Genomic DNA, 8,947 nt, shown 5'->3' with positions numbered 1-8,947 from the left:
AGCCAATCTCTTTTCAGGGTGACGGGTCACATGACTCAGTTCCATGCTACATCACTTCTCATTATTAGTCAGATTTTTCTACAGCCAATCTCTTTTCAGGATGATGGGTCACATGACTGAGTTCCACGCTACATCACTTCTCATTATTAGCCAGATTTTTCTACAGCCAATCTCTTTTCAGGGTGACGGGTCCCATGACTCAGTTCTATGCCACATCACTTCTTATTATTAATCAGATTTTTCAACTACTTATCTCCTTTAAATGTCATGGGTCACATGACTCAGTTCCATGCTACATCACTTCAAATTATTAGTCAGATTTTTCTACAGCCAATCTCTTTCCAGGGTGACGGGTCACATGACTCAGTTCCACGCTACATCACTTCTCATTATTAGTCAGATTTTTCTACCGCCAATCTCTTTCCAGGGTGACGGGTCACATGACTCAGTTCCATGCTACATCACTTCTCATTATTAGTCAGATTTTTCAACAGCCAATCTCTTTTCAGGGTGATGGGTCACATGACTCAGTCCCATGCTACATCACTTCTCAATATTAGTCAGATTTTCTACAGCCAATCTCTGTTTTCAGGGTGATGGGTCACATGACTCAGTTCCACGCTACATCACTTCTCATTATTAGCCAGATTTTTCTACAGCCAATCTCTTTTCAGGGTGACGGGTCACATGACTCAGTTCCATGCTACATCACTTCTCATTATTAGTCAGATTTTTCTACAGCCAATCTCTTTTCAGGATGACGGGTCACATGACTCAGTTCCACGCTACATCACTTCTCATTATTAGCCAGATTTTTCTACAGCCAATCTCTTTTCAGGGTGACGGGTCCTATGACTCAGTTCCACGTAACATCACTTCTCATTATTAGTCAGATTTTTCTACAGCCAATCTCTTTTCAGGATGATGGGTCACATGACTCAGTTCCATGCTACATCACTTCTCATTATTAGTCAGATTTTTCAACAGCCAATCTCTTTTCAGGGTGATGGGTCACATGACTCAGTCCTATGCTACTTCACTTCTCATTATTAGTCAGATTTTCTACAGCCAATCTCTGTTTTCAGGGTGATGGGTCACATGACTCAGTTCCTCGCTACATCACTTCTCATTATTAGCCAGATTTTTCTACAGCCAATCTCTGTTTTCAGGGTGATGGGTCACATGACTCAGTTCCACACTACATCACTTCTCATTATTAGTCAGATTTTTCTACAGCCAATATTTTTTCAGGATGATGGGTCACATGACTCAGTTCAATGCTACATCACTTCTTATTATTAATCAGATTTTTCAACAACTTATCTCCTTTAAATGTCATGGGTCACATGACTCAGTTCCATGCTACATCACTTCTCATTATTAGTCAGATTTTTCAACAGCCAATCTCTTTTCAGGGTGATGGGTCACATGACTCAGTCCCATGCTACATCACTTCTCAATATTAGTCAGATTTTCTACAGCCAATCTCTGTTTTCAGGGTGATGGGTCACATGACTCAGTTCCACGCTACATCACTTCTCATTATTAGCCAGATTTTTCTACAGCCAATCTCTTTTCAGGGTGACGGGTCACATGACTCAGTTCCATGCTACATCACTTCTCATTATTAGCCAGATTTTTCTACAGCCAATCTCTTTTCAGGGTGACGGGTCCCATGACTCAGTTCCACGTAACATCACTTCTCATTATTAGTCAGATTTTTCTACAGCCAATCTCTTTTCAGGATGATGGGTCACATGACTCAGTTCCATGCTACATCACTTCTCATTATTAGTCAGATTTTTCAACAGCCAATCTCTTTTCAGGGTGATGGGTCACATGACTCAGTCCCATGCTACTTCACTTCTCATTATTAGTCAGATTTTCTACAGCCAATCTCTGTTTTCAGGGTGATGGGTTACATGACTCAGTTCCTCGCTACATCACTTCTCATTATTAGCCAGATTTTTCTACAGCCAATCTCTGTTTTCAGGGTGATGGGTCACATGACTCAGTTCCACACTACATCACTTCTCATTATTAGTCAGATTTTTCTACAGCCAATATTTTTTCAGGATGATGGGTCACATGACTCAGTCCCATGCTACATCACTTCTTATTATTAATCAGATTTTTCAACAACTTATCTCCTTTAAATGTGATGGGTCACATGACTCAGTTCCATGCTACATCACTTCTCATTATTAGTCAGATTTTTCAACAGCCAATCTCTTTTCAGGATGACGGGTCACATGACTCAGTTCCATGCCACATCACTTCTTATTATTAATCAGATTTTTCAACAACTTATCTCCTTTAAATGTGATGGGTCACATGACTCAGTTCCATGCTACATCACTTCTCATTATTAGTCAGATTTTTCAACAGCCAATCTCTTTTCAGGATGACGGGTCACATGACTCAGTTCCACGCTACATCACTTCTGCATTATTAATCAGATTTCTCTACAGCCAATCTCTTTCCAGGGTGACTGGTCACATGACTCAGTTCCATGCTACATCACTTCTCATTATTAGTCAGATTTTTTAACAGCCAATCTCTTTCCAGGATGATGGGTCACATGACTCAGTTCCACGCTACATCACTTCTCATTATTAATCAGATTTTTCTACAGCCAATCTCTTTCCAGGGTGACGGGTCACATGACTCAGTTCCATGCTACATCACTTCTCATAATTAATCAGATTTTTCTACAACCGATCTCTCTCACACGTGTTCCACATGACTCAGGTAATCAGCTTTGCACTACATCTCTGGCTGCATTAATCAGATTTTTCTTTAAAAAAATAATTCTAAAGATTTTTCTACAATTAAACTGAAAAATTCTGAAATAAATCTGAAATGATTCATGATTCTAATCTTCACTTAAAAAAATAAGGGATAGTCAGTAGGCATCTATATGATCATTATAAGATCATTGATCAAGCCAACCAAGAATACAATCAATGTCTACCAGGATTTGCTCACATGACTCAGTTAATCAGCTCCTAGCGATATCTCAGACTGCCTTAGCAATCAGATTTTTCTAAAACGACATTGCGGAAATATCTGAAAATTCCTATTTTCTTCTATTAGAGTTCTGTAGGGTCTGATAAGTGAAATTTGGCAATGGTGAAAGGATAGAAAATTGACATCTCACGCAGTGGATGGATAGGACCTTAAGCGGTGGCACTGGCTTTACAACATAGACTTCTATATGATGTCTCCTTAATCAAGCAAGTCACCACAACTAGGTGCCACCTCGCCTGCTTTAGGCAACTATGACCAGGGCCGTATTTGCCACTAGGCACTTGAGGGCACGTGCCTAGGGCGGCGGGATGTGGGGGGGCGCACTTGAGCTAGGTTTTTTCTTATCTTTTTTTTTTTTTTTATAAAAAAGTGTCTGCCCCCCCCTCCTCCCTTCCTCCGAAACCAGCCCCCCTCCCTCCTTCCCGCCCCCCTCCCTGAAGACGTAATACTCACCTTCCTCCAGCGGTGGCTGCAACTGCGTCTCAGCACCGTCAGCGCGTCCTGTCTTCAGCGGTCACATGGTACCGTTCATTAAGGGTGATGAATATGTGCATATTCATCTCACCTTAATTAGCGCTACCATGTGATCGCTGAAGACAGGAAGGAAGACGCTGCAGAGTTGCCAGGAAGTTCTGTGCTGCGCGGTGAGAGGTGAGTATGACAGGGAAAAAAGGTGGGGAGCCATGCACACAGGGAGAAGGATGGGGGAGCCATGAACGCAGGGGAGAAGGATGGGGGAGCCATGCACACAGGGGAGAAGGATGGGGGAGCCATGAACGCAGGGGAGAAGAATGGGGGAGCCATGAACGCAGGGGAGAAGGATGGGGAGCCATGAATGCAGGGGAGAAGGATGGGGAGCCATGAACGCAGGGGAGAAGAATGGGGGAGCCATGAACGCAGGGGAGAAGGATAGGGGAGCCATGAACGCAGGGGAGAAGGATGGGGGAGCCATGAACGCAGGGGAGAAGGATGGGGGAGCCATGAACGCAGAGGAGAAGGATGGGGGAGCCATGAACGAAGGGGAGAAGGATGGGGGAGCCATGAACGCAGGGGAGAAGGATGGGGAGCCATGAACGCAGGGGAGAAGGATGGGGGAGCCATGAACGCAGGGGAGAAGGATGGGGGAGCCATGAACGCAGGGGAGAAGGATGGGGGAGCCATGAACGCAGGGGAGAAGGATGGGGGAGCCATGAACGAAGGGGAGAAGGATGGGGGAGCCATGAACAAAGGGGAGAAGGATGGGGGAGCCATGAACGCAGGGGAGAAGGATGGGGAGCCATGAACGCAGGGGAGAAGGATGGGGGAGCCATGAACGCAGGGGAGAAGAATGGGGGAGCCATGAACGCAGGGGAGAAGGATGGGGGAGCCATGAACGCAGGGGAGAAGGATAGGGGAGCCATGCACGCAGGGGAGAAGGATGGGGGAGCCATGCACGCAGGGGAGAAGGATGGGGGAGCCATGCACGCAGGGGAGAAGGATGGGGGAGCCATGCATGCAGGGGAGAAGGATGGGGGAGCCATGAATGCAGGGTGGGAGGATGGGGGAGCCATGCACGCAGGGGAGAAGTATGGGGGAGCCATGAACACAGGGTGGGAGGATGGGGGAGCCATGAACACAGTGTGGGAGGATGGAGTATAAATATGGAGTATAAATACTGGGCCCTATAGGGGGGACACAGTGTGAGAGGACAGTGTGAAGAGGGGACCGGTATAGAAAGGAGAGGTCAGTGTGAAGAGTATGTACCATAAGAGGGACAGTGTGGGGGTCATATTTTGTGCAGACAATATAGTGAGGGGCAATTTTTTATTTGGGAGCATTATAATGACACTTGTATCTTTAAGGGCGTCATGTGGAGACTTTCTGCAAAAGAGCGGCGAAGATGGAAGTCTGCAGAGACGGCTGTGGATGAGAAAACTCATCATGGGATCTGGACAAGATGAAGAAAAGGAGAACGACTCCAGAGGCGACGTCATCTATCAGGTACCTGGGTGTAAATGTTATTTGTGATGCTAACTCTCATGTTTTTATTTATGTTAGGAGATTTAAAGGGGATGTCCAGGCTTGTGATGAGCCTGCAGTCATTCTTTGTGACTGCAGACTTCTGAATTCTCACAGTGCGCACTGCACGCTGTCAGGATTCTCTCATGCTGGGGTTTTACATTAATGCAGACACATGCTGACTAGACATGCGTGACCTCCGTCAATGAAAATGAACTGAGCGAGGCCGGGCACGTCTAGTTGGAATGTGGTCAGAAGTATACAAATCGCATACTTGTGCTGACATGACCGTCCACCGGCAAGGGAGAATCCTAAAAGTGTGCAGTGCACGCGTTGTGCGAATTCAGAAGCTGCGATGTCAGGATTCAGCTCTGCAAGTTCTAGTAGTCGTCACATGGACACGTCACTCATATGCGGTTTTCAGACTTAGGGTATGTGTCCACGTTCAGGATTGCATTAGGATTTGGTCAGGATTTTTCATCAGTATTTGTAAGCCAAAACCAGGAGTGGGTGATAAATGCAAAAGTGGAGCATATGTTTATATTATACTTTTCCTCTAATTGTTCCACTCCTGGTTTTGGCTTACAAATACTGATGAAAAATTCAGACCAAATCCTGATGCAATCCTGAATGTGGACACATACCCTTATGGTCCTGCGACAACGAGCTTCACTTCTGCTTCTCTTAGTTTTTCACTGAACATTGAGAGCATTAGGGAGAGGAGCTCGTGGGCACATGACTGAGTGTGCAAATTGCATATGTCCTTGGCGGAGGGGGGGCACCAAAATGAATTCTTTCCCCGGGTGCCAGAAACCCTAGATACAGCTCTGCCGGTATGCTACTGCGAGCAGCGATTACCGGGTCCGGTGGAGGGAGGTCTGTGCACAGGCAGTGAGGCAGGGACTGAGGGTGTGCACAGAGGATGGAGACCTGGAGACTGCCCGTCCCAGTCTACGCCGTAGCCTAGAGCCCTCATTATCATAGGAATATGTCAGTTAATAAATTTCTTTTCTGAAGCTTTATAGTGTAGTTATAGGTCAGGGGGGGTTGGATAGGGATGAGCTAGCAAGGTGCAGGGACAGGTAGTGATGGCTACTTGCGAAAATGTGCAGCAATTGCGGTTTTGCACTTACGGTGATACATAAAACACTGCTAGCAGTGTTTTTTCCATTGCTGCAAGTACCGCATTTGCCGGATGGCGGCAAAACCGCAAGTGCCGCACATGTCTGCAAGTCCTATAGGGAATGAATGAGGCCGAACGCATTGTTGCCATAAGTGATCCATTACGCGGCAGATGCGGAAAAACTGTCGGATCTGCTGCAAAAGGCGACTTTCACATCAGCGATTTTTGCCAAAGTCACTGCCGATAGTGTCATACTCACCAATGGGGGAGGCAGCACTAAAAGTGCCTAGGGCAGCAGAAACTCTAAATACGGCCCTGACTATGACCTTATAGTCTAGGGCCCTATTAGTCAGGAGCCCCATGGGGCTGTGCTGTATGTACTTCTCTGTTTCTCCTCCTCTTGTGACAAAATGCTAAAGCTACCAAAATATTTGACCATCTGGAAACTATTCGAAATGTCAACGAGACAACATCCACCTGCCTGAGAAGACCTTTCTTCCTCCACGAGAGTCCTTTCTTTTGGCAAAGGAACACAAGATCACTGTGACAGGATGTATATTTTGTACAGAATTGGATCTCCATCTTTATTAGTCTAAGTGGTGAATATTTATTTAATGTTTATGCATGACATCATCAGACGTCCCCCCATACCCCGTGTGTGCCCCCGTCCAATCAGTGTACGATTTGTAATACAAAGTGAGACCAAGTACTTCTTTATTTTACTCATTTATATAGCGCCATTAATTCCACAGCTCTATACAGACATAATATCATCACTGTCCCCGATGGGGCTCACAATCTACATTCCCTATCAGTATGTCTTTGGAGTGTGGGAGGAATCTGGAGAATCGGGAGGAAACCCTGGTTTTGATATTGAATTTAGATTGTGAGCCCCGATGGGGACAGTGATGATAATGTCTGTAAGGTGTTGTGGAATTATTGGCGCTATATAACTGAGCAAAATAAACTCCTTGTTGTCCTTGGTGGGACTTGAACCCAGAGCTAACCACAGAGCCACCGTGCTGCCGTACTTCGTCCTATCACATCAATCACGTCTATTCTGGTATCATTCCAGTCATTAAAAAATCCAGAGGATCCCATTTTAGATCCCTAAGTAAATTAATTTTTTGGGGGGAAACCAGAGACCTGTCGGGATGCACAGGTAACAACTGAAACTGGTTAACAGCCAAATGAGAAAAGTTTGAAAACACAGTTGCGTAATTAGAACAAGAATTCTCCATGAAAAAAAAACATTTTATACAAAAAAAAGTAGTGCAGTCCCCAAATACCCGAGTTCCAAGGTGGTAACTGTTTATAGTAACCAAATATATCACATTAATGATAAATATAATCCAATAACCAAAAACAGTGCTAAGCCGCTCCAGATCAGCACAACCATGAAGAAACCGAATAGCAACGCTGAAAAGTTCCTGGATAGCACCGCCTGACAGTAGGCAAATAATGGCGCTATATTTTCAAGTAGCACCATCATATAGTAACCAAATAACAGGGATGATAAAGTTTCCAAGTAGCACTGAAATAAAGTATCTAAATAACAATCCTAAACAGTAATTAAGTGACACCGCTGTACAGTTATCAAAAAACAGTGCAAAACAGTTACCAAGTAACCATGCCATACAGTAACCAAGTCAATGTACCAAACAGTTCGTAGGGGGCACAACCGTACTGCAACCATACAACAGAGCTATACGGCACTGCCTTTAATCAACCAAATAACAACGGGAAACTGTTCCATACAGTAATCAAAGAGGGCTAAAAAGTTCCCAAGTAGAGCACCGCCATACAATAACCACATAGTAGTGCTATACAGTTCTCAAGTAGCACCACCATACAATAACCACATAGTAGTGCTATACAGCTCTCCAGTAGCACCGCCATACAATAACCACATCGTAGTGCTGTACAGTTCTCAAGTAGCACCACCATACAATAACCACATAGTAGTGCTACACAGCTCTCAAGTAGCACCGCCATTCAATAACCACATCGTAGTGCTATACAGTTCTCAAGTAGCACAGGCATACAATAACCACATAGTAGTGCTATACAGCTCTCCAGTAGCACCGCCATACAATAACCACATAGTAGTGCTATACAGCTCTCCAGTAGCACCGCCATACAATAATCAGATTATAGTGCTATACAGTTCCCAAGTAGCACCGCCATACAATAACCACATAGTAGTGCTATACAGTTCTCAAGTAGCAACGCCATACAATAACCACATAGTAGTGCTATACAGCTCTCCAGTAGCACCGCCATACAATAATCACATAATAGTGCTATACAGTTCTCAAGTAGCACCGCCATACAATAACCACATCGTAGTGCTATACAATTCTCAAGTAGCACCGCCATACAATAACACATAATAGTGCTGTACAGTTCACCAGTAGCACCACCATACAATAACACATAATAGTGCTATACAGTTCTCCAGTAGCACCGCCATACAATAACCACATGATAGTGCTATACAATTCTCAAGTAGCACCGCCATGCAATAATCACATAATAGTGCTACACAGGTCTCAAGTAACACCACCATACAATTACCACATAGTAGTGCTATACAGCTCTCCAGTAGCACCGCCATACAATAACCACATCGTAGTGCTATACAGTTCTCAAGTAGCACCACCATACAATAATCACATAATAGTGCTATACAGTTCTCAAGTAGCACCGCCATACAATAATCACATAATAGTGCTATACAGGTCTCAGATAGCACCGTCATACAATAATCATATTATAGTGCTATACAGTTCTCAA

Source organism: Ranitomeya imitator, chromosome 2, assembly GCF_032444005.1.
Source record: "Ranitomeya imitator isolate aRanImi1 chromosome 2, aRanImi1.pri, whole genome shotgun sequence".
Taxonomy (NCBI): Eukaryota; Metazoa; Chordata; class Amphibia; order Anura; family Dendrobatidae; genus Ranitomeya; species Ranitomeya imitator.
Note: the sequence above shows the minus strand (reverse complement) of the source record.